Raw genomic sequence first — 26,445 nt, forward strand, 5'->3', positions numbered from 1 at the left:
TTCATAGTGCAGGCACCGAGTCCCAGCAATAACCCTGGAGGCAGAAAGAAAGAAAAAGAGAGAGAGAGAGAGAGAGAGAGACACAGAGAGAGAGAGAGAGAAAGAAAGAAAGAAAGAAAGAAAGAAAGAAAGAAAGAAAGAAAGAAAGAAAGAAAAGCAGATGCCTTCCCCACCCCCATGAGAAGGGGGAATTCAATCTAAAAGTGAAGCCTACTTCTCATTGGCTCAAGGACAGGAGAAGGCTGAGCACACAGGGGGCAACCTATTACTGCTCACAGATGGCTAGGACGATACAGACAAGGAAGTTAATAGGAATCTACCCACCAGGAGTCTCCAACTCCCCTAATTGGTAGATAACTTCTTACAAAGATAGGTTGAAATATATATATATATATATATATATATGTAAGACCTCTGGTTGAACAGAGAGTCTCTTACTTATTTATGAAGGCAATTGCAGAAGAAGTATTACCCAAGCAGAAAAATCAGATCATGTTCAATTATACATTTAAATGAACAAAGGGGAAATGCCAGGAAATTCATTCTGTCCCTGAAAACCCATGCTGTATGGAGGTGATACCAATACATTATAAGGAAAAAAAGACACCCTGAAATGTCATTAATCATGCAAAGAATAAATATTTATTGGCCATTCTAATGTGTCAGATAATATGCTAGATTATGTGGGAGGTTCAATAGTAAACAAGAGGTGATTTCTATACTTGAGACTTATTTTTATTTTTTTGCCACAAGGGTTATTGCTGAGGATTATTATGCAGTGGCCCCTTTCCTGGTGGCCTTTTTTTTTTTTTTTTTACAGAGGGAGAGACACCTACAACACTGCTCTTGAAGCTTGCCCTCTGGCAGGTGGGGACTGAGGGCCTGAACCTGGATCCTCTAACATACTAACTAACGTGCGTGCTCTCTTGAATGTGCCACCACCTAGCCCCCAACTCATGGGATTTTTTTTTTTGCCTCCAGGGTTATTGCTGGGGCTCAGTGCCTGCACCATGAACCCACTGCTCCTAAAGGCCATTTTTTCCCCTTTTGTTGCCCTTGTTGTTGTAGCCTTGTTGTGGTTATTATTGTTGTTGTCATTCGTTGTTGGATAGGACAGAGAGAAATCGAGAGAGGAGGGGAAGACAGAGGGGGAGAGAAAGACAGACACCTGCAGACCTGCTTCACCGCCTGTGAAACAACTTCCCTGCAGGTGGGGAGCCGGGGGCTCGAACCGGGATCCTTACTCTGGTCCTCGAACCTTGCGCCACCTGCTCTTAACCCACTGTGCTACTGCCCAACCCCCAACTCAATGGATTTCTAAACCTCTGCTGGGAAGAGAGAAGGCTGGGGAGCAGCCATCACACGTGAAGTTGTGTGGGGTCTGTCTGTGTTCCTTGGGCCTCTGTTCTCTCGGGAAACACAGGAGGCCTGTCTGCCCACATGCACAGCAACCTGGCAGGGCTGAGGACCAGCCTCCCAGGAGCATCCCTGAGCAGAGGACTCTTAGGAGTTGATGTAACTATCTCAACTCCTCTAGCCTTCAGGTGGGGCTGCTCGGAGATGTGTGTTCTGAACTGCTTCCAACAGTTTTCCCCTGGGATTAAGCTTTCTTAGCCACTGCTGGAGGCGTAATAACTTGCAACTCCATGGCTGGTGATTCATCATTTTCCAAATACATAATGTGCACTTGAATTCTTTGCTGGCATATGTTTAAGGTGCATTTATTTACAGAGAGAGAGAGGGACCAGAGTGCTGTCATCTCTGGCATATGCAGTGCCAAGAACTGAACGTGGGGCTTCAGACATGCAAGTCCTGTGCTCTACCGCTGCGTGATTCTTGTTTCAAAGTCAACTTCTGGGGGAAACCCAAACCTAGACAAGTGCACACTGAGTACTAAATATAGCACCAGCTAGTTTACATGTGATCTCCATCACTCCTTCTAGCAACTGATGGAGGGAAATAATTATCATTTCATCATGCCGTTTTGCTGCTGATTTGGCAAGCAATTCTCTGCCACATTAAAGAGTTTTATATGTTGTATCATGGTGTACAGATTGGTAGCTCTTCCAATCTAGGCACAGATTGGTAGCTCTTCCAATCCCTCCCAGTGACTGTGAATCTGCTATCAGTCTGACCTTCCTTTGGGAACTCATTTCCTACTCATCTCCAAAATATAGCGTAAAAGGTTCCTGGTCCCAGAATTCTGACTCTACTTTATACAGTGTGAACATATGGCTGGAGCTGGACAAGTCAGCATCTTTCCTGAATTTTTAAAAAATAATTAGAACCAAGAAAGTCAAGATATCCTCTGCAGGGGTGAGGAGGTAAGAGGCAAATGTTCATGGAGAAAGTTCATCTTTAGAAGGGAGGTTGGAACCAACAAGAAAAGTGGGAGAGGGAACAGAGAGGGAATTCTAGGAGCCATTTGTCTCTGAATCCAGACTGAACTCTGCCCTTCCATGACACTGATTACAAGTCAGTGATGTTTCCCTTACTGAAAGTCAGCAGAAGCTGGATTCCTGCCAAGTGCAACAGTAAGATTCCTGCCTAATGCACATGATGTGGCAGAGATTAAGGACTGGCTGACTCAGCATTTATCCCAATGTAGCAGGGGTTGGAAATAAAAGCACAAATTTCAGGGGAGTCAGGAGGTAGTGCAGCAGGTTAAGTGCACGTGGCAGCAAAGTGCAAGGACAGGTGCAAGGATCCTGGTTCGAGCCCCAAGCAGTGAAGCAGGTATGCAGGTGTCTATCTTTCTCTCCCCTCTGTCTTCCCCTCCTCTCTCCATTTCTTTCTGTCCTATCCAACAACAAAAATAATACAACAAGGGCAACAAAAGGGAATAAATAAATAAATTTTTTTTTTTTTTTTTTAGGAAAAAGCACAAATTTCCTGGGATCTCTTTCTGGGAGCTGGAGTTCAGGAGATGACTATGGTTCTAAAAATCAGAGGAGCTCAAGAGAATCTTTGTTTCAAAAGGGAATGGAACAAGAAGAGGGGCCTGGCTCAGAGACCCCAGGTTTGGGTGTGCTGAACAGAGCCAGGGCTGTCCTACAGTCCACAGCATCCTGATAGGGGAGTTGCTTCCTGACCTGACAGCAATAAGCTGGGGAATAAGCTTTCTTAATCACATCGGCAGCTGAGTACTTCTAAGGCCTGACTCACTATTCCTTCCAGTAATTTCACAACACTATCACCCCTCTGTTTAAGACCCTTCCTGCTTACACTGCTTCACATGGACTCTGTTATCAGCTGTGATTTGCAAGCCTGGCATGCAAGCCCTTCACAGCCTCTTGTCCTCTCAACCTGCCTCGCATTCCTCTGTGTTCCAGGCACACACTCAATGGCTTGACGCCTCACAACCACGGATGCATATGATGATTCCACTGGATAGTGGGGGATGTGTGCTAGAGTTTGAAAGGGAATTTCTGATTAAAGAGATTCAGGAGTCAGCTACAAAAGGTGTGGAGAACCTTGAGGAGAAAAGTAAGAGTGGAAGAGATGGCTGAGGTCCAAACAGCAAGCAAAGTCTGCATTTTAGGAGTACAAAGAAGGAAAACAGGTGAAGGAGAGGACACTGTCAGGGTACTAAGGGAGAGAAAGGCCCAAGATCTCAGCACTGTGGAGGGAAAAGAGTAAAGAACTAACAGAAGTCACTTGCAAGATGATCACATCACATGACTGCCAGCAGGTGACCAAGGCCCTTGAGCTGGCTGTTGGTAAGAAGCCTCAGTTCTCTCAACAAGGAGTCTCTAGAGAGCTCCCCCAGTGACTGTACAACATGGCATATTTCCCCTGATCAAAAAAAAGTCAGGATCATCTATCACCTAGCCTTGAATTTGTACACTATTTGCACAGTATCCCATGGGACAGGGATGCCTGAGTGAGTGCAGAAAGGGCAACCCAGGAGTAGGGGAGGGGGAGGGTAAAGTATCTGTTGAAGGTCACCAGGGTCATTTTGAAGGCAGGTCACCACTCCCCCCTCATGGGGTCACCTGTGCAGCCCCACTGTCCTGAGAAATAGCGGCAGAGGCAGTAGCTATGGAAACATCCTGCAGTTTTTTCCTTTTGGCCCAGCCTCTCAACCCTTTCTGAGTCCTGCTTCCTTCCCAAGCTTGCTGTTCCAGCCTCTTGTGGATTCAGCTATCCTCTGCGTTCTTATAAATCCCTTGTTTTGCTGAAGACAACGAGGCTAGCTTCTGCTGTTTACAAGTGAGAACCTTAAGGGAGGTGGGTGATGCTGATCTCTAGGAAGTGGCTGGCTGATTGGATGGCAGTAAAGAGTGTGGCAGAATTCAAGCCTGAGCCTTAAGAGAGAGTGAAGCTTAGGGAAGAATGCAATGGACATCAGAGTAAGCAAGAGAAAATGAACTAGGGAGCAGCTAGAGAACCAATGGGGTTTATGTAAGACCCTGTTGAGCAATCAGTGCAGAATAGGCTAGTGGTTTAGTGTAATTTAACCCAGCAGACGCCCTCTCATTTTAGTACTGAACTCATTGGGTCACTGACAAATGTACAGATGAGAGATTTCACATTTTTGTTTGTCAATTTATTTTGAGCCCCAAGTACAGAGAACTGAGTAAATTACACTTCTTATATATTTCCATTCAAGGGCCCTCTCTTATTTTACCCATTTACTTATTCTTTTTACTCATATATCCATCCCTCCTCCCTTATGGCCACAGTCAATCACTCAAATGGCTCCATGTGTGTCTGTTTATTTGTATGTATTAATGCAAATAAGTATTATTTTATATGCACGTATTTTTAATTTGCGTAAATGTTGTGTTAGAGATACCTTCCTCTTGCTCATTGTTTCCCAGCAGCTTTCCTTTTTAAGATCCATCTATGTTGTCATGTTTACAACTAATCAATGGCTGCTAACTGCTACAGGGCCCCTCTATCCATCCTCCACACATTACCTTCCCACCCTCCCAGGAATGGATGTCCAGATCCCATTTAACTCCTCTCCATCACCACAAATAACTGATGTCATCACACATGTCCCCTTTACAGTGTTTACCTGGCACTGGGGTTACAGGTCCGAGGGAGTGTGTGTGTTTCATTTAATACAGTCATGCCCGGCTGTTCTCCTAAATGCCCCACCACCCACTCTCACCCAGGTGTCTGAGGGTGAGAGGTTTAACGTAAAGATTCATGACTCTAGCTGCTTGCTGGCACAGAAGTAGCAGGGCTCTCCAGATGCTCCAACCTAGGTGAAAAGTATTCATTGCATACTTCAATGTTAGATTTTCTCTCTTATTACAGCATTTTGCATTATAAGACCACACACACACACACACACACACACACACACACACACACACACACACACACACACACCCCTCTACCCCATATCCTGGTGCTCTTTCCCTATCAGCACTGCATAGCACACTTCATGATAGGCCCCAGGATATTGTGAGGTAAGAGAAAAAGTCAGCTAGTGCAAATTCGGCCTCCACTTCAGCCCTGTGATCCTCACCCTTCCTTCCTTGATGCGCTTTCCTGTCTTTACACTCTTGTGGCCCACCCACAGACACTGGGAGGCTTGCAACTAAAAACAAACATCTGACTTGCCTTTGGGCATACTGCTTGAGTCCCTCTCTTTGCCAAGCATCAATGAGCCAGAAGGCTACCAGTCCTCCAGTCAGGTGAGGAAAAGGGACAGCAAAAGGATGCAAGGGCTGAAGAGTGGATAACGGCTTTCCCGCTGGCAGGCAGAGAAATGATAGATGAGATAAGGAGATGAAGGCTTACAGGGGTGAGTGGTGTGTGTGTCTCTTGCCAGAAAGCACAAGGAAGATGAATCAACCAAGAGATTGTATTTCAGACTGCCAGTTCATATCAGCAGAAAATGTGCCCCCCAGTTTCTCTGATTGTGATCTACAATGTACCAAAATAAACCAGCTCTGGTGCTGGGAAGATTGTAGAGCGTAAGACTATAGGTTCAATCCCAGGTACTCCATATGCCAAAGCAATGCCCTAGCTTCTCTTCGTTTCTATTTCACATGAAATAGATAAAGGTGGGGGGGAAGACACAGACTAGAGACATAGCTTAGTGCACTCAAGTGCAGGACTTGCAAACTGAGGTCCTAGCTTCAACCCCTAGAGTCACATATGCCAGAGCTGAAAGGTGCTCTGGTCTCAGTCTCTCTTTTGCTTATAAAAATAAAAACAAGTAAATCTTTTAAAGAAATTAAAAATAAAATTTAAAAGGATAGAGTAATTTAATAGTAAGCTGATGTTACTTTAACAAAAATATTTATGAAAGCTAATAGCTAGTGGGGCTTTCAAGTCTATAGCACAGTTTCACAAAAATCTCTTACTGTTTTCCAACAAACCTAGGAGGAATTAGGACAGATATGCCTAATGTCACCAGATTACATGAAACTAAGGGGAGGGGAAAAGGGTTAAAATGACTTGCCTAAGAGCACATAGCTAGCTACAGAGTTGAAAACCAAATGCAAATGCCAGGCTGGGGCCTGGAAATGTGATTTATTTATTTATTTTTTATATTAAAAAATTTCTTAAATTGATTTTTGCCTCATCACTGGGGCTTGGTGCTGGCACTACAAATTCACTGCTCCTGGCAGCCATTTTTTCTGATTTATTGGATAGGACAGAGAGAATTGAGAGAGAGAAGGGGGGATATAGAGAGGGAGAGAGATAGACAGACACCTGCAGACCTGCTTCAATGCTTATGAAACGACTCCCCTGCAGGTGGGAAACCATGGGACTTGAACCAGGATCCTTGCACAGGTTGTTGCACTTTGTACTATATGCAATTAACCCAGTGTGACACTGCCCCGCCCCCTGAAGATGTGATTTATAACAATACTTTTACTCTAGAAAAATTCCACTGTTGTAAAAAGAAAAAAAAAAAAGGAGCCCAAGTGGAATTTAGGATAATCTGAATCTGATCCTAGTATAATACTCCTAGTTAGGAGAAATATTTAAGTAGGACAATAAATTACACATGACATTTCCAATTTGGGGCACTGATTACTAGGGAGAAGTGAAAAAAAAGGAGAGAGATAATTGTTGTTTCTTAAGGGAAATGTACAGCTCCTTTCCTTTTCCACCTATTTACTAGTTAATAGAGGTGGTAATTTCACTGAGGTTTTAAATCAAACAGACTCTCTCAGGCTCCCCTGCACAAAGATCAGAAGAGGCTACAGTGCTCCACACCCCACTGTGCACATCTCCTCTAGCAGATCCCTGAACATGCACAGCCTCCTTGGGGCCCCCAGAGTGCAAAGAGCCAGGGTGGGGCTTCCAGACTAGGGGATCTGTAATCCATGCTGGGCCAAAGGAGACCAAAAGACAATGGTTCTGGGATTCCAGACACAACTTTTCTTACAAAGCAGCTGGAGAAAAAAAAAAACAAAAAAAAACTTCTGTTTGTGGAGAGAGAAGACCACCTATTAACTTTCTATAGAGTAATTCAAGTTCAAAAACCTGCTGTCTTTTATATTCCACATGCCCTGTTTTGGAGACTAGACTCATGGATCCTTCTCCTGGTTCCATTCAACCCAAGAGATTCCTGGTGCTGACCTCTGACCTCTTACTTCTGACCTTTCCCTGCCCATCACCCTACAGGGTTTCTGCAGTAGAATCAGCTCAGGCTTGAATGACCACTCTTGGGTGTCTTCGCCAGGTCCAGCCCTTTTGTGAATGTGAGGGAGGTCTGAGAGAAGACAAGTAGGAGTAGGCTTAAGCTGGAGACAAGAATCATATCTTAAGCAGTGTCACTTCCCTACCAGTCACAAAGATTGTTGAAACTCTACATCAAAGGCTGTGCATCACTGGAAGTGAGGGGGAAAAGGGGGGGGAGCTAGGATACTTACTCAGCCAGGAAGAGTAAGTCTTCACACTGAAAAGTAGAAGAATGACAGGGGATTCTCTTTGGCACCCACTTAATTGGGTGGCAATGGACTTGATGGAAACTGAGGCAAGAGTTGGACTTTAGAAACCCAAGGGGGATACATCAAGCTTTTCAGTATTCCCTTCTCAAAGCAGAACAGTTTGGCTTCTATTGTAGGTAACCACATTCATCCCTTTCACTCTGGCCTCAAAAGCTACCACAGGGTCTGGTGCAAACATCGCTCCATTTCTGCCCATCCTCTGTTGCAAAAAGCCACATGGGAAACTCTGGGCTGTTTGCTCCCTGCCAATGAGGATGCTGGCACAGCCAGGGGGACCTGGGCTTCTGTGTGGAGTTCACCTATAATGATTAGGAATTGTTTCAAATGGAGAGGAAAAAAAAGAAGAAAAAGAATGTTGGCACATCTACCCAGGACTCTAGCTTCTCTCTAGTAACCACACACTGTTGACATTTCTTCCCAGCCTCTGCACACACACTAGGCACCCCCCTGCCCACTCCTCTTTCCTCCTCATTCCCTCCCTGCCTCAGCCACAATGAGACATGAGGCCTTAAGGACAGGTTTATTCTTCCAGCTTCCCACAAGAGTCATTTCCATATTAAACATCTCTCCATAAGCCTGTTTCTGGGAGATAAATTACCTGGAAAGATGAGAGTGAGGAATGATGTCCCCCAAATGCTGACCGAGACTTTCAGGCCAGTGGTGCTAAGAGCCAGGGGAAGATATTTCCCTGTTAAGTCATCACTGGGGGTTCTGGCTCTGGAGTTGCCTGATCACTTAGCACAGCAGATGCTCACTCTGCAGCAGAGACCTCCTTACTGGTCTCAGTCCTGCATGTGGGTGACTTCAACCTAGGATGGGCAGGAGGTGTGGCTGGTGGTACAGGGGCTCCTAAGAGCATTGGGTCAAGAGGCAGGGAGATAGCTCAGTTGACAGAAAATGTGCCAGGCTTTGTAAGAGACCCTGGCTTTTAACCTTTACAGTACATGGGAGCACCATGGACAGTGCTGGTGGAGCTCCATGGAAAAGTGGAGGAGAGCTGTGGATTCTCCCCTCTGGTGCAACATGCAAAGAAATGAGTGAGTAGAGAAACTGAACTGGGGAGGCCACTCAGAGGTGGTGAAACTCTGCATTCATTCTGTGATTCCACCATGTCTAATAAAAATAAAAGCAAGTAATAAGACCAGCTTTGTCTTCTTAGAACCACTAGTTCCCTGAGGTCTACAGCTGCCTCCCATGAGGCAGTCTTCTTGGAGCAAGGTCCCTCTCCCACCTGAAGGAGCTGGGCACTTGACTACTGTCTGTAAAGCTCAATGTGCAGTGAACTAAAGAGAATCACAGTGCCCTCAACCTAGAGCCAGAGACTTGACTCACCCTCTGAGACTCAGTTGTACTGACTTGAGTGATAACTGATTCCTCCTTTTGAGTGTATTGTCATGAGAGTGGAATGTGTGATGTGTGTGAAGTTGAACAGAGGGCACATGACAGAAACTTTGTGAATATATCCCCCCCTATTCTCCCCGCCCCAATTTCTTTCTCCCCCCCCGCCCCGAGGGGCAGCATGGCCTGAAGCATACAGACTTGTCTACTCCCACCCACACCCACCCAAGCTCACTCTAGTCTCCCAGGTGCCTGAGAACTGTGCATTGCTGTCCCTACTACTGGCCCATGGCCTGGCCATGCTGGGCCCGGCTTGGGGGAGGGGCGCGTAGACACTGCACACTGCACACCCCTCTCCATCCTGACTCTGGGCTGAGTCTTTCAGAGCTAGAGTCCCATCAACTCTGATTGGGAACCACCTTGCCTCCTGCCATGCTTGAAGCAATGCATTCTGTGACTGAAACAGGACCTGGAGAGAAAACGCCAAATCCTCTCCATTTTATCTCTAACCAATAGCCAGCTTTATTCATTGTTCTTCAGATTCTAGACTCAGAGAAATATCAGTGCCTGGCTAGTAAAGGAAGACAAGAGCAAGGACACAGACACTCTGGGCTGCCCAGGCTCCAGGAAGATGTTACATATTACTTCAAAGGGATGCATTGGATGGACCTTCTCGTGGTGCATCCCGTGAGTACCCATTCATTGGGGAAACTGACGATCCTTCCTAGCCGACTGAATCCACATGGATCCCAGTCACTTTCAAAGCCAGCAACAAGCAGCTCCTGACAGCTTTCAACCTGACCTGTTGACTGGCTACGGAAGAAGGGCAAACGCTAGAAGAAGAAGAATTACTTCAAAGATCAGGGCGTAAGACATGGGAAGGCAACAGAGAAAAAGGAGCTCTAGAACTCCCTCCAGGAACGAGATCACCCCTTATGTCTAGAGGATACAAGGTCAAGAACACAGCATCAGAGCCTGGAAGGCACTGCAGGAGGAAGCCAGCTACCCTTCCCACCCAGTGAAGAAACGTGCTCACCATTCAATACTCATTCATTCAACAAGCAGCTGCTCACGGCAGTTTGGCAACAGGATGCTCCCCATTTCCCGTGACCTGAGCTACAAACACAAATGGGAAGTTTCAGCTCATTGGTGCTTTCAAAGATTTTCCTTAGAGATTAAGGCATGAACTCAAAGTTTCCATGGGTTTTGCTCCCTCCCTCTCACCTCATGTGCCTCATTCATAGCTGTCACTCTATAAATACTCACTGAAATGGATGAAAGACTTTAAGGCAGAAAAGAATTAAATGTGTATTTTCAGGGCCCTAGGGGCATGACCTGAGAACTGAGAAGCAAGAGGGGAAAAGGTGGTGGTCTCAAGTACGTTTCATAATTAATGCAAAAATTACACTTTGTATCACAATATCTCCCTGGACATTTTATTATAAAAACGATGCTTTCATAGAATTGGCAGAGAGTGTGATGTGTGTACATTGTGACTCTGCTCCAGACATGCTACCACATCTCCTGGGGTGCACACAGCTTTCTGTAGAAGCCCTGTGATGGGCACTTCCTGAACCTACTCCTATAGCTTGTTGCCCAGATCCTACAGCCTCCTTCTCCGCATCGCAGGAGCTCTGCCACCCTCCCCCACTCTGCTCTGAGGGAGCCCAGCCTGACCCCACCCTCCCAGGTGGCAGCAGGAGGCAGCACTGCTCTTGTCACTGTCTCTTGGCGTAGAACTCTAGGTAAGCCCATGAATAATTTGTTCTTTTAGGAAAAGGACTGATAATCTGTCTTTGCAGGAGCTATTACCATCCTGGCCAGCCAAGTGGGCAAGTGTTAAGAGGAGAAAAGAGGTTCAGTGGCCAGGGTGGAGTGTGAACTCAAGATAATGGGAGTCCAGAGCTGCAGAGAGGTCCTGGCCTGGCCGTCAGACGGTGAATCATGTTCTGGTACAGAATCACTATCCCCTGCCCTCCTGCCCGCCCTCTGCAGCTGCTCCACTTGGCCGCCTCTGCACAGACTAGACCTGGCATGTGGCCTTTTGTGTTGAAGAGGTTCAGACTGTAAACATGGTGGACACGTTGCCACCCACAATGTGGAGCCATGTGAAGAAAGCCCCAGCTACAGCAACGGCCTGTAGTTACAGCCATCCCTGAACTCATCATGAACCTAACAGTGCTGGGCCTTGAGTGGTAATAAAATAGAGTGCATTTTATTACTAGCATTTATCACTAACTATATTTATATTTCTATATAATTGCATTTTGAATTATTATACAATCATATTATGTGTATGATTACCATGTAATCATATTATTGTATACCATGTATTACATAATGTGTATTACAATATACAATGCATTTTAGATCATAATTATATAATGTATATTACATGTCATACATTATATAATAGTACATGTGACTTATACAGAATTATAATTACAGACTTAATCATATAATAATATTAATTATAATGCCCTCCATCAACTCACTAGCAGAAACGTCCACACCCTCAGCTCTGAGCTGGACAGCTGCCCCTGAGAATCACATGTACAGTGCAGGGCTCTGTCACATCAGAAACATACCACCCAAAAGTCCTATAATCAGTCCTCATCAGTACCTAGCAACCAGAGTTTGTGGATCTTTTTCTGTCCATTGTCTCATTTCATCCTTGGAGCCCTGAAAGTCATTGAAAAGGGTAGGGAGCCATCAGCTGAGCCTAGAACTTCTCTGCTCTGATCACTTCCTAGGGCCTAGCCGTCAAGGTAACATTCCTAGATGTGCCTAAGATCCCTGGTGATCCTTGTACTTGCTGGATTTCTGGGCTTCTTATAGCTCTAAATGTGTGTGCAGTGACTGAGAGTTACACACACAGTGCTGGGCACTCTGGAAGCTTGTGCTCCAGGACCTTATATGAGGCGTCCTTGTGGTCTCTTTCTCCACTGGCAGAGGTCCAGCGCCTTCCTTTTCTCTGCAGCTCTCAGCTGTGGTCAAGAGGAGCTGCCCCAGTGCTCACCAACCAATCCAGTGACAGGGTAACTTAGTTCCCCCTTTGCTTCCAGAAAGAATGGCTATTATCTGTGAGCTTAGGAAAACTTAGCTTATTGCAGTTTCTGCTGGAGGAAGACGGGGCCACCGAACACTGGTGGTGGGAATGGTGTGGGATTATACCCTTACTGACTTATACTTTTGTAAATCACTGTTAAATTACTAATAAATTTGAATTACTAATAAAAGTTTAATTAAAAGAATGAAAGAATAGGGCATCCAGAAGATAAATTATGTCTCAAGCTCCTTCAGGCATGTGTGTGTGTGTGTGTGTGTGTGTGTGTGTGTAGTATATATAAATATTGCCTCCAGGTTTATCACTGGAGCTCAGTGCCTGTACTACAAATCCACTGCTCTCAGGGGCCATTTTTTCCTTCCCCCCTTATTTTATTTAATAAGACAGGGAAAAATTGAGAGAGGAGGAGGAAATAGGGAGGGAAAGAGAGAGACACCTGCAGAAATGCTTCACCACTAGTGAAGCATCCCCACTGCAGGTGGGGAGCAGGGAATAGAGCCTGGGTCCTTGCACATGGTGTTACATGTGCTTAATTGTTTACATACTTTTTTTATGTTCTCTTGTATCTGTGCCTCTGGTCTCTCTCTTGGTTTTGCCATCCTGGTCTGATCTCTTGAAAACACACACACAAGATGAGCAGTTCATTATAGGACCCCTTCCTTCTCATAAAGAGGGTAGTGATTCCATGGAGATCAGACCAGGATGGCAAAACAAAGAGAGAGACCAGAGGCACAGATACAAGAGAATATTTTTAAAAAGTATGCAAACAATTAAGCACACATAACACCATGTGCAAGGACCCAGGCTCTATTCCCTGCTCCCCACCTGCAGTGGGGATGCTTCACTAGTGAAGCTTCTGGGATATCTAGAGTTCCTGAGAAGGGGTAGGAGAAGCTTCCGGGATATCTAGAGCTCCTGAGAAGGGGTAGGAGAAAGAGACACCATGGCTGTTATTATGCCTTCAGTTTGAGACCTTTAAAACCTTGATATCTTCTAAGTAGATTCTTTAAATTGGCCAAGGCATGCATACACACACACACACGCGCACACACACACACACACACACACACACACACACACACACACACACACACCACACTGCACAAGAAGTTATAGCACCCCTTGCAGGACTAAAACTAAGTGTGGCGTTGATCCATACTCTCAATACCACCTCCCCCCCAGCCCCCGCCACCCACCAGCCCAACATGTCTCATGGAGAAGACTTGAATTCTGTTTCCTTGACAACCAGTCTTCTTCTCTCTTCATATTTTTCAATGCGATGGTGATAAGGTGTATTTAAACCCAGCAGCCATGTTCCCATGGTGATGGAGACCCCCAGTAAGTTGCCATGGGAACAAGAGATGGCTTTAAAAGGATAAAAGTAAGTCAACTTTGCATGTGATGGCAGCAAAGTTCGAGGCAGAGAAGCTGAAGAATATGTTTGGAGAAGACATCAGGTCAGGGACGCTGATCCAGTCTATTCTGCCTGAGGCCAGAGGGAGGTCAGGGTGGGTGGAGGATGTGACACCAAGCTTTCTGTTGCTCACAAGAGGACTCTAGCAAGGCAATGTTAACCTCTTAAATTTAAAAACAAGTTCTCTCCATTTGCTATTTACTTCTTTGTCTCTCCTCCATTGAAGGGTTCTGAGGAAACAGGGACAGGATATGGATAGAGCCACTGAGATATGAAGACCAGAGGACGAGGGCATTGTTCTTTGTGTGGCTCTGTGGCATACAAGAATTGCTTCCTTTGAGCTCTGCCACATAGCTAGTGGCTGATCCAGAATTTAGACCAAGTCAGTTTCATTCCATAGCCTCCTTCCTGCCACTGAAACCATACTTAAGGCTACAATTACTATAGGGGTCTGGAATTAAGAGGGTTCCTAAGACATAGGAACTTTCAGTTGCAATGTCTTCACAGCCCTGTTCCTCGCACAAAATGTTTTGAAGAATTTAAGGTGAATCTAAAAGGGAAGGGGCCTAAGTGAACAGACATGCAGCAACTACCTGTGTGAGAAAGTGTAAGTGCTGGGAGAGACATGGTCAAACGCTGGTGATGGGGTGACTCAGCACGAGGAGTGCAGGAGTGAACACCTGAGGCCTGGGGTTCCATCCCCCACACTGCCTTTACTGGACTGTCTCTCTCTGTTTCTTCCAAAATAAATAAAATTAGCATTTAAAAAATGAGTGTTGGCAAGGGTATGAAGCTCCCATACTTTGCTGGTGAAAGTGCCAATTATTACAACCACTTAGAAACATGCTTTGGAAGCCTTTCCTAAAGTTAAATATGCATGTTCCACATTTAGATGTACCTAAAAAGAATAAGCATATATGTTCAACACATGCGCACACACACATTAACACAAGGATATTATATTTAGAGTAGTTCTATCCCTATTAGTCCACACTAGAAACGACTTAATTATTCAGAGTAGTAAATGACAGTATATTCATACAATGGAGTATACAGAGTACTAAGCATTAAAAACCTTCTGAATGGCAGTGGTACACCTGGTTGTGCACACATGTCACCATGCACAAGGACCTGGGTTCAAGTCCTTTGTCCCTACCTGCAGGGGGGAAGCTTTATGAGTGACGAAGAAGTGCTATAGGTGTCTTTCTTTCTCTCCCCCTTCCCTCTTGGTTTCTCTGTCTCTATGCAAAAATAAAATTTTTAAACCCTGCCCTTGTGATATATACATCCACTTGGCTAAATCTCAGAAACAATGCTAACTAGAAAAGGTCAGGCGGAAAAGAGCTCACGCTGGGTGATTTCATTTATATGAAACTCTAGAAAAGACACTACTGTAACAAAAAAGATGGGTGTCAAGGTTCCAGATGGGTCCCCCAAGTTCACCTGAGTGGGGATTCCACATACCACAGACCTTTCGTGTCCCATGTAAGCATTCATTGAGTTCTATGTCCAGGTAAGATTAGTGCCCATGGTGCTGAATATGGGTTATGTCTCAATTCAAAATATTTTTAGGTTGAATTTTTATTTGATAGGACAGAAATTGAGAGAAAAGGGGGTAGAAATAGAGGGAAGGAGAAGGGGAGAGAGAGAGAGAGAGAACAAGACCTTCAGCACTGTTTAACTACTTGTGAACCTTCCCCCTACAAGTGGGGATGGGGGACTTAAGCCCATATGGTAATGTGTATGCTCAACCAGGTGCACTACTGCCAAGTCCCTTCAAAATATTTAAAATATTAAAACAGACCTTAGAATTTTAAACACAACAACAAAAATAAAAGTATGCAGAGAAGGCAGGAAATGCTGGTGCTGACAGAGCCAGCAAGCCCAGAAAGGTTGAGAAAATGCTACGGAGTGTTGCTAAATTACTCTTCTTTCACTCTGGAAATTTGATCTGTGAGTCTGTAGGTACCAGAAATCTCACAGAAGACTACAAAGGCTCAGAAAAAGTCATTCACATGGGAAAGGTCCTACATTTTAAGAGCAGAAAAAGCATCATCCTTAAACAAGGAAGGCTCAGAAAGAAAAATGCTTTCTCTCTCTAAACTGAGAGGCTGGGGGGTGGGTGTGACTGAAGAAGTACCTTTGGGATGGCTTCTAGGAAATTAAAATCTGGAAAGCAAAGCAAAGCAGCTCTGGCTTTCCCTATCAGAGGAAGGGGAAGGGCTCTAGTCTGGGCTATTTCTGTCCTGCTCACCCAGTGGAGTGTCTGTTGTGGGCAGGTGCGGAGACCAGGGGCCTCCTCTGAGCCCCCTCTAGTTTGGGAACCGGCCCTGAAGGGCTAGGAGGGTGGAAGCCACAACTGCACCATTTCTGGAAACACACAAGCATTGCACCAGTTTCTACATGCCCTAGAAATTCAGGGCAGCCATGTGGCCATTAGGCCAGTGCCCTGAGATTTCTTGTCCGGGGACCCCCACTACTCAAAACCAGAGACTGTGCCATTTCACTCCCAGTCCTCTAGGACCACCTCCTCAAACAAAACTTTTCCCCTGCCCTTCTTCTTCTTCTAGCGTTTGCCCTTCTTCCGTAGCCAGTCAACAGCGTCAGGTTGAGCCTGATGTAAAGTTTTGAGACCTCCTTTGAATCTGGAGAGGTGGCAGTCGTTGACTATGTGGGTCATAGTCTGTCTGTAACCACAGGGGCAGTTCGGGTCGTCTCTGGCTCCCCAGCGATGGAACATAGCGGCGCACCGGCCATGGCCTGTTCGATAGCGATTGAGGAGGGCCCAATCATAACGTGCTAGGTCAAAGCCGGGTTGACGCTTGCAGGGGTCTGTGATGAGGTGTTTGTTCTTTACCTCAGCTGACTGCCAACTCTGTTTCCAAGAGTCTGGAACAGAGAAGTTCAGTGTAGGTGTAGGGGACCAGATTGGGTGACGAGACGTCAAGCGTTGGACCGGGTGGGCGAAGATATCCGCGTATATTGGCAGGTCTGGTCAAGCGTAGATGTGGGAAATGAACTTAAGATGATGCCGCATCCCGATGAATATCTGGCAGGGCGATGTTGCTAAGAACTGGCAGCCATGGAACCGGGGTGGAATGGATGGTTCCAGAAATTGTCCTCATGGAGGAATATAATTTCGAATCGACCAAGTGGACATGGGGGCTACGGAACCATACTGGGGCACAGTATTCTGCAGTGGAATAGCATAATGCCAGAGATGATGATCGTAGTGTGGAAGCACTCACGCCCCATGAGGAGCTGGCCAGTCTTGCAATGATGTTATTCCTCGCACCCACCTTTGCTGCAGTTTTTATGAGATGTTCGTGAAATGACAGAGTGCGATCGAGAGTAACGCCAAGATAGACTGGCTGGGCTTCATGCCGGATTCTCGTATCCCCTGCCCTGACAGCTGGGAGCACCAGGGCAGGACTTCCACACTTTATGCTCTCTGGGCCCCTCCATCACAGGTACTGAGGCTGCACTGTTTCATTTGGCCAGGATTATTTTACATGGCTGCATGATTCATACTTCCTGCCTGGGGTTCTAAAACACATAACCAGAGGGTCCCTTCAGAGAGGAACGCCAGTTGCTAATCCCTTTCATGTGCCTGCTTCTCATGGCGAGAGCAGACGGAACACATATTTTCACCTCACATCTATATCCAGCCATATATTCTCAACATGCCATTGTGCCACTTTGCACAGGATTGTCGTTTTAAGTGGTGGCTTGGCCTCACTCCAAGGCTTGATGCATCAGGGTCAGCTGGCCTCTAAGGCTGCTGTAATGTTTATGCTGAGCTCCTAGAACAGCATGGGTGAGCTGGGGGAGATTTCACCACATTGCAGGGTGCAAAGCGAGTGGCTCTTGATTGAAAGGACTCAGCTTTGAAAGAGAAGCCATGTTCTATCCTCCTTTTTTTCTCTCATAAAGGAAGATAAGCCTTTGTGTGGACTAAGGAACAAAGGGGCAAAGGAGACTCCAGGAACACTGGTGCAAATGTCCCCAACAAACGCAGATACTGGGGAAGCTATTAATTGGAGTCACATAACAGACAAGTAGCCTAGGTGCTGTCACCTAGAGGACACAAAGGGTGAAGGCCAAGAGCTGCTGATGGGCCCCTGGGGGCTGCAGGTGTGCTAGCCCACACCCAGGTAACCACCTGCCCATGAGAAGCAATGCTCCATGACGTCACTGCAGGAGCATCAGGAGATCTCCATGGTCCTGTGCTTCTCAGGAGAGCATCCTCCAGAGCAAATCCTGAAGCAATGAAGAAAGTAGGCAATGGATTATCAAGAGATAGGAGGTGGTAGATTGCACCTGGCCTTCAAATTAGAGGCTAAAGAGAAGTAGAGGGCCAGGTAGTGGCACACCTGGTTGAACACACATGTTATAATGTGCAAGGGCTCAATTCAAGCCCCTGGCCAACTGCAGGGGGGAACTTCAGGAGTGGTGAAGAAGTGCTGCAGATGTCTCTCTTTCCTTCCCCATCTCCCCCTTCCCTCTCCATTTCTCCATGTCCCTATCCAGTAACTAAATAAATAAATACAGCAGAAGTTGCCTTCAAATTCTTTTGCAAAGGAGCAGTGGCAAAAACCTCTCTCTTCTCCTCTGAAAGAACTTTGGGGCCAGGATCCAGCTCCAGATTTTCCAGACTCCCATCTCCCTCCTCCTTCCAAGCAGGGGTGCTTACCCCCCACCCCAACCCCCCTACCCCAGCTCCTGGGCAACTGTTCCAGGCCCCTGAGTGCCTCTGCTTGAACAGAGCTCCCCTCCCTGCAAGTAGCTATTTAGAGCAGGGAAAGAGATGGGGGAAAATTTCTTATTAAATATGTGTGTGTATTTCTGCTATTCCTTTTGGTGGGATAATCCTTAACAAACCACAGCTGCAGAAGACCAACTGAGCAAATGACGGAAGGATATAAATATCTAGAATGACTGTATCTTGAGTGCAACTTTTCTGCTGCAGCCCCAAAGAGCCAGGTTTAACTTTTTTTTAAAATTATTTTTATTTATAAAAAGGAAACACTGACAAAACCATAGGATAAGAGGGGTACAGCTCCACACAATTCCCACCACCAGAACTCTGTATCCCAACCCTTCCCCTGACAGCTTTCCTGTTCTTTAACCCTCTGGGTATGGACCCAGGGTCATTATGGGGTGCAGAAGGTGGAAGGTCTGGCTTCTGTAATTGCTTCCCTGTTGAACTTTTTAAAAGACATAAGAGAGGGAGCCCACGCCCCTGGCAAGGCCTTAGACATACAGAAATACAACCTTAGGATCACAGTCAAATATGCATTTAGGCTGGACCTAAATGCATAGACCTTTGAATGTATGTGCCGCATGTGTCTACGTGTGCACTGGCTTTCTGAAGTAGGCAGCTGTAGGGCTGTGAGGATGAGCTTCAACCACTCAAGATTCTGATATCTACACTCCTGATAGAGGACATTTGTTTACAAGGAAAGGCAGGAAGGAAAATTAAACAATGATTTTCAAACCCCCCAAGGGCTGTTATGCTACAAATGTCATCCAGCTGTTCTCCACCCCCTGTTCCAATTTCCCATCTGCTGCCAGGCTGAGGTGGGGCTTCCCAGACAGGACCACTCAACGACTTCTGGCTGGCAACGCCCAGGGTAGTTTGGCATGTGGGTTCTATCCCCTTGGAGATGAAGTTGGCAGGAGCTGGACTTTCCAAATGGGTTGGAGTCCGAGTCTCTACCATCTGGGTGGTGAGCTGAGAAGAAGGTGTGAGGACCCAAGGCCAATCTGAGGGGTGCCTTAGCCCTCTCAGAGCACAGCAACATGATGCTCCTGGCAGATACCAGACTCACTCTAGGCATCCCCTAGGAACACTTAAGAAAAGATCAAGACTGGCAATTTGGAAGACCTCCCAGCAGACATCTGGCCTCTAGCCATGGGAACCAAATCAAATTTGGGGCTGCAAGTGTATGGCACATGTATATACAATTCATTTATCCATTCACCAGCTATTTGCAGATCCTGCTTAGGGACAGGGTGTTCATGCCAACTCTCTAGCCTGGGCTTTGTTGATGGCTGTGTCAGTTTGCTCTGGAGTCACCCTAACATAGAGTAGCATAGCCTAAAGGGGTCTGACTAATTTCCTCTTCTGCTGGATATGAAAGGGCCCCATGCCTGCTGCCATCACCCAGCTCCTGAGTGAACAGACCTCCACCCCAGGGTGCCATCAGTCTTATTGGCCCAACTGGATTTCAAGAGCTGACCCTGCCTCCCCTGTGTTGAGGGGTTTACAATCTGAGTGGGTGTGACTCAGGGGGGCTGGGTTAGGGCAAATAGCTCCTGTCCTCCCTGCTACTTGCACCACCTCTGACAAAGCAGCACACACCTGGAAACTAACTATTCTAAATTCTGGTCCTACAACTGGATGTGGCGACTTGGGGACCAAGAAAAATGCTTTATATGTTTATTATCTCAGTGATCTCCCTCTCCCATGCTTTTATTCTGCTTCTTTAGAGAGATGTATTTTTAAGTCATCACAGTCATATCGTGCCAACTCTTAGAGAGTGAAGGATCTTAGTTCTATTTTAGAACTTCCTTCCACCTGCTCCATACTTGGACCGTACATCGCAGAGGCAGAAGGGGGTCTACCCCTACTTTTGTTACTGCTTTCTTCCCAGATTATGGATGTTTGTTAACCTGACTTGTCCTCTGAGGGTGGCTTTGTTCATTCCTAAGACCTATTAGGTGCTTTTCTTGTAAAGAAAACTCAATACATATTTGTCAAGTGAGTAAATTTATAAATGGATTACATCCTTATGAGAAGGGCATAATTATGCTTCCCATACTATTCATGAAGCCAGGGAGGCCAAGAAAGGCAGCTAAGTCATTCAAGTCACATAGCTGAGTGCATGCAAGAATCAGGGTTCAAGCCCAAGTCTTCTTGAAGCTAAAGGTTATTTTCTGCATCACAACACTGTTTTCCAACAATAAGCTCTAATCTTGGGTATCTCCTTTTATTTCTGGGGGTTCTGCTCTGGCATCATCTAAAACCTGTAACCTGTTCTGTGCCTCATGAGAGGATAAAGCATCGGGTATCACCATCACTGCTTTTTCAACACCAGTCCTCTCCCACTACCCAAATACCCCAGCTCTGGCTTCAGTCCAGTTCTTTTCTGTGCTATTCCTCAAGAATGAGGAGTCACAGGGCTGGACCAACAGAAAGTGCTGCAAATCCTTGGGCAGTTGGTCTTCCATTCAGTGGTAGTCTTCTTGTCCTGGTTCCGTGTTCACTACTCTGTATTCTGAAGGCTGGTTTTTGCCACTCTTTTGATTCTCTACTTGTTGCTTGGGGGCCATCAGTTCCACTCCCCACAGACACAGTAAGCTTTCCCATTCTCCTCCCTGCACAAGCTGTGTAAATCCATAAGACCCCCCATAGGAGGGGATTTGGATACCAAGATATCACCTGCCTTGTGATATCTGAGCACCTGCTCAGTGCTCAGCCCACCCTGGAGCCCCTTTGAGCTGTTTACTTGCACAGCTACTGCTATAAGGAAGACAATGGTCCTTGCAGAGCATTTTGCCTTATGTAGTGACTGTAGCCACACAAGACCAACTGTGTCTCTCTAGCCTCAGCCCCTCCTAACAGGGCAGGTCCTCTCTAGAACTCAGCATCTGGGAAGCAGCTCTCCCTGGGACTAGACTCCCATCATCTGACAGGCGCTCCCACCTGGAGGCTGTACCAGTCTCTGATGTCCTGGGGCACTGATTCCTACTAATATGCTCATATTTCATCTGCTTGAGCATTTTGCTTTCCCAAGCCTCTTAATCCCTCATAATTGAATATATTTTATGCTGATGAGCGGTAGTGTTAATCATGCCTCTGGGCAATGCCTAGAGGGACATTTTATTCTGTTCTTTCTTGGGCCTCATGCCAACTTGCACCTTTTCCCACCTCCAGGGAATCATAGGCCCTTGCTGCCAGAGTGGGATGCAGCCAGGGGTGAAGAAGGACTTCCTAAGGGGTGGTCTTCTGAGACCCTGGAACTGACTGAAGAGAATTTCATTAAAGAGAGTGTTTGAAGGATGAAGACACTCTCTTTCCATCAGTGTCTTGCATGTAACTAAACATTTCAACCTGGAGCCACAAGGATCAAGCACATGATGCAACGGATGCTTCTGCAAGGCTGAGAATGCAGGCTCTCCCATCGCAGTCAGCTTCTGTATTCTCTTGATAGGGAGACAGAAGAGAGGAGGGGCATGGAGGACAGAGCCACAAGCTGGTTGGAATTCATAACAAGTGTGCACTCAGTCAGCTGAGTGCTCAGGAAGATTAAGGTAGGAGCTGGCTGCCTGCAAAGCTCCCATTGATCTGGCCTCTCCCAAGCCTTTCCTGGTGGCCACGCTACTCTGCCACCAGCATTGTTTCTTTAAACTTCAAAGCTGGGATTTTGTTAAATTAAAAATGCATAAAGCCACAACCTTGTTTTCTTTCAATTTTAGTGCTCACAGAACTAGAAAGGATTGATATGCCCGTAATAGCAGACAAGAGGGAGAAGAATTTATGACCCCAGAAGTGCTGAGGCAAAGCAATAGAAAGAAGCATTTAAGTCTTCCTATTAAAGTAACTCATATTAAAAAGTAATAGAAGCTGGGGTGGCAGAGGCCCTACTTATTTCATCAGCAGTGCCAACAGTCAGCAATTTGCCATGGCTGGAGAGCAGGAAACAACTGTCTGCCCCATGAATGTACCAATGCTCAGGACAGCCTATCAACAGAAAGCCCATCATAATCTGGGAATACAGAGTTTAAAGACTCAAATGGAGGAGAGACAAAGACTGCAGCGTCACTGTCTGGATGGCAGAGTAAGAAGAAGTTGAAGTCTCTTCTGATTAGGATGCTAATCCCATCACAGAGGCCCCGCCCTTTTACCTAGTCACCTCCCAATGGACACATCTCCAGATACCGTCACACTGGGGATCAGGGTTTCAGCACATGAATGTGTGTGAAGGATGGTTGCTGGGTATAATACAAACATAGACCCCATAACTATTTTACTGCCTTTGAAGATTCATATTCAAACTTAGCCAAAAAGAGAATTTAGCAATTAATCTTAGGAAGTTGGGGTTTGTTATTTTCACAGAGACCCCCTAGGAAGTCTGACCCAGTGAAAGTAGACTTAGCTCCTGGTGTTTTCATTTCCTTCCCAGGGATATGGAAGACTAAAAAAATGAAGACTTCAACTCTTTCTTCTCACTGTAAAACCATACCTTTTTCTTAATTGCTACCCTCATGCCACATTCCCCATCCTGCCCACTGGCCCAATCTCCCTGATGAGCATCTACTTTGTTAGAAAAATATCTCCCCAGGCCAGAGATTACTCTAAGATTCCTCAACAACTTTTGGTGCTGCTGGCACTAATCACTGATTTTTGAAATTCTTTTTCTCTTCTGCTGACCTTGGAAATAATATTGTGGTCTCCGTCACACTCTGATCAATGCTCTCTTCCCTTCTTACATTCAAGTATGGAAGTTTCTCAAGATCTAGAGAGCAGCACTCAGCCCTCCTAGCTCCACTCTTCTTCAGAGAGTCTGGCCCCATTCATAGTCTCAATAGTTACTCCCATGGGAGTAAAAACCAGACCATGTTTGAAGATAAGTGCGTCACTTTTAACATGTTATTATTTATCTGTATGTTCCTTTTCCCATCTCCAGTGGATTTGAAATGGTCCCTGATATCTCTCCATTCTAACCCCACCATAAATTCTTCTCCAACCCAATACCACCAGCAGTCATCATCCCCACTTCCATCCATACATGGAAGTTCATATATACCCAGAACATGATTATGGATCTGAACTATAAAGTCCTTTGGCTGACTCTAGTCCTTCTCAGATAAGGGCAAGAGAAGCAGAAGTGAAGCATATTGATTTGAAGGCCTAAAAGAGAAGACATAAATGGAAAACTCACCAAAGGGAGAAGAAACTCCCAGAAAATTTTCTTATAATACAAAAATCACTAAAGAGCGGGGGGGGGGGGGGTCCAACTTTGGGCACATTCTTGTTGCTGTCTAAACTCTCCAGAGAAAAGAAAAAGGAGAGGATACTTGGTTGAGGAACAATTTCAGCAAAGAATATGCCACTGAAATCCACAATGGGAATCTTGATCTCCAACATCTTTGACAACTTTCCCTCTCACTCAGAAGTTTTCAACCAGAAATCAGAGCTGAGTTTGAGTTCTTAGAGAAAGACAAGTGCTGAGGTGTCCTAAATGACAGAAGAGTCCGACGGGGACAGGAGTAGTTCATAGCAGGTGAGGTCCCTGTCAGATCCTGGCCAGGACAATAGGCCAGCATTAGGTTATAGTATTTGTACATGCATCTGGGATGCAGTTATCATCTAAGTGTGAGCATGACCTCTTACTGCCTCATTATTACTTGTAGTTGCTTCCTTTCATTTACTGATAATTTTAATACCTCATACCAGATACCAAGAGTAATATGGAAAAAGAAAAAGAGTAATGTGGTTTGTGCATGGGCAAAGAACAGAAGTTTGTTCGCCCTAGTGAACAGAAGTTAGTTCACCCTAGTAAAGTGGTTTGTGCATGGACAAAGAACAGAAGTTAGTTTGCCCTAGTTCACCCTAGTGTGGGATCATGGCTGTTTAGTAGAATGCAGAAATCTCTCTACTATACAACTGTAACTACTGCTACTACCATCATTATCACTGGGGATCAATATCCAGACTGATGTACCATCTAATACTCTTTTCTCAGTTTCTTTTTCTCTCTCCTTGTTTTGTTTTTGTTTGTTTGTTTGCTTGTTTGCTGGTATTATGGATTGAGCCCATAAAAGTATATGCTTTACCATTCAGTCATATCCCTGGTCTTGCCTCTGAGTTTTTTAGCTTCTCCATCTGCAGCAGTAATGCTCTACCCTCCCCCTTGGCCCTCATTCACATGGTCACACCACGACCTCCTCATCAACAAGACCTCCAGTCTCTCTAAAACCTTAGCTTCAAACAACACATTGGCTCCAAAGAGAACTACTGAATAATTTTGCTTATATATGGAATACAGACTACCAAAACAAAGGGACTTTTAAAATAGTTGCCAAACAATTTCATGGACTTGATGGGAATGGGGGAAGAAAACCAGGACTCTGATGATGGGCACAGTGAATTGTACCTAAACATTCACTACTTCTGTAACCTCTTTGGTACCTCTAATTCACTGACTCCTTAATTTTGTTTGATTATCTTCTTGTCTTCAGCGAAGTAGAGACAACTGGGGTTGAGAGAGATATTTAAATATTTGAGTTTTTATGGATGTCTGGGATGACAGAGAAGTAGAGGAAATGGTATCTTGGTTAGAACAAGCTGGTGGGGGTGGGGAGGGGTTAAGGAACTTCCAGTAGGCAGTGATTGTAGGAAAGAGTGAAGACAGACACTTGGAAATGATCAAGGTATAGGTCTTTACTATCTTTCAGTTCTATGACAGGGGCCTTCTAATTCATCTCTCTACTTCCAGGCATGCCCCTTCCAATCCACCCTATATTCTAAAACACAAAATTCAGCCTGTCACTGACCTACTTAAGACACTTCACCACTTCCTAGTGCCTTCACTAGGAAAGTGAAGTTGGAGCTCAAGCCTCTGGTACACAGCCAAGTCTAATCTTCTAGTCATTCTACATTTGCTTCTAGCTCACTAAATAGGAAATACCCTTTCCTGCATTTCATTCTTTAAAACTCAACCCAAATACTATCTCTCTAGCAAGACAGAATCTTTGTTTCTGCTTCTCTAGCTCCACACTCATTAGTTTTTATATCTTACAGTGTTTACCACACTGGTCGTATACTGTATGCAAACTTGTTCCACTTTACAGTGGACTCTCTGTGGGCAAAGATTGTTTTATTTCTCCCAAGGCCCAGAAGAGAGTTCAGAACATATTAGGTTTACCATTAATGTTGCTGAACTGAATAATGAGCCTTTGCCAACACTTTGAACCTTGAATATACAGTCTTCCTTCATGGTTTCTCTGCCAGAGACATAAGAAGCAAATGAAAAATTGGTGATAAAATAATTCCTAGGGACTCTGGAGGAGAAGAAGGAGAAAATTTTGTGTTGTTCTTTCTTTTCCTCTCAACTTCCTATGAGCAAACAAAACTCTAGTTTTGATCTGACTCCTAAGAGTTTCTCCTTTTCCTGCCTGTACAACCACAGATAAGAAGATGGAGACAAATTATTCCAGGACAATAGATGTTGGGCTTCTATTGGAATTTCAAGCAATTCAGAATAGCTATCATATTTGGGAGTCTTTTGGGACACAAGTTAAGTGTAGGACTCCTAGATGTCCAACTCTGGGGATCCCCACAGTATGCTTGTTCTGTGTTTTTCAAAAAGGTTTACTTTTTCATTGTAAGAGAGAGGATGGAGAGATAAAGGAGAAGAGAGAGAGAGGGGACCCCAATGCTGCTCTGTTCTTTCATAAGGGGTGCCAAGGTTTGGACCTGCAGAGTCTGGTACCTCCAGAATAGGAGCAATAATGTATTATCTGTGTTTTGAATTATCTGTGTTTTGAAAGAGCGTTTGTTGTTACAGAATGGAAAAGAGATATGGCAGTGGTTTTGACTCTACTCCTATGTGACCCTGAAAAAACTGTTTGCTGTCACTTAGACTAAGTTTCTCATGGGTTTTGAACTAAGTCATCTCTAATGATACCTATTT

General features: G+C 45.3%; 2 long non-coding RNA genes across 3 annotated transcripts in view; one reads left to right on the top strand and one right to left on the bottom strand.

Annotated features, from left to right (window-relative positions):
• Positions 1-22,170, top strand: part of LOC132535002 (uncharacterized) — a 240,501-nt gene extending 218,331 nt beyond the window's left edge. For both annotated transcript variants that reach the window (XR_009546777.1, XR_009546778.1), the window contains one exon: positions 21,684-22,170. This is a non-coding gene — a long non-coding RNA (uncharacterized LOC132535002). The remainder of the gene's footprint in view (positions 1-21,683) is intronic.
• LOC132535001 (uncharacterized) overlaps positions 1-26,445 on the bottom strand; it is a 272,311-nt gene that overhangs the window by 91,803 nt on the left and 154,063 nt on the right. The gene's annotated exons all lie outside the window — the stretch shown is intronic.

The sequence above is a fragment of the Erinaceus europaeus genome, chromosome 20 (genome assembly GCF_950295315.1).
Source record: "Erinaceus europaeus chromosome 20, mEriEur2.1, whole genome shotgun sequence".
NCBI lineage: Eukaryota > Metazoa > Chordata > Mammalia > Eulipotyphla > Erinaceidae > Erinaceus > Erinaceus europaeus.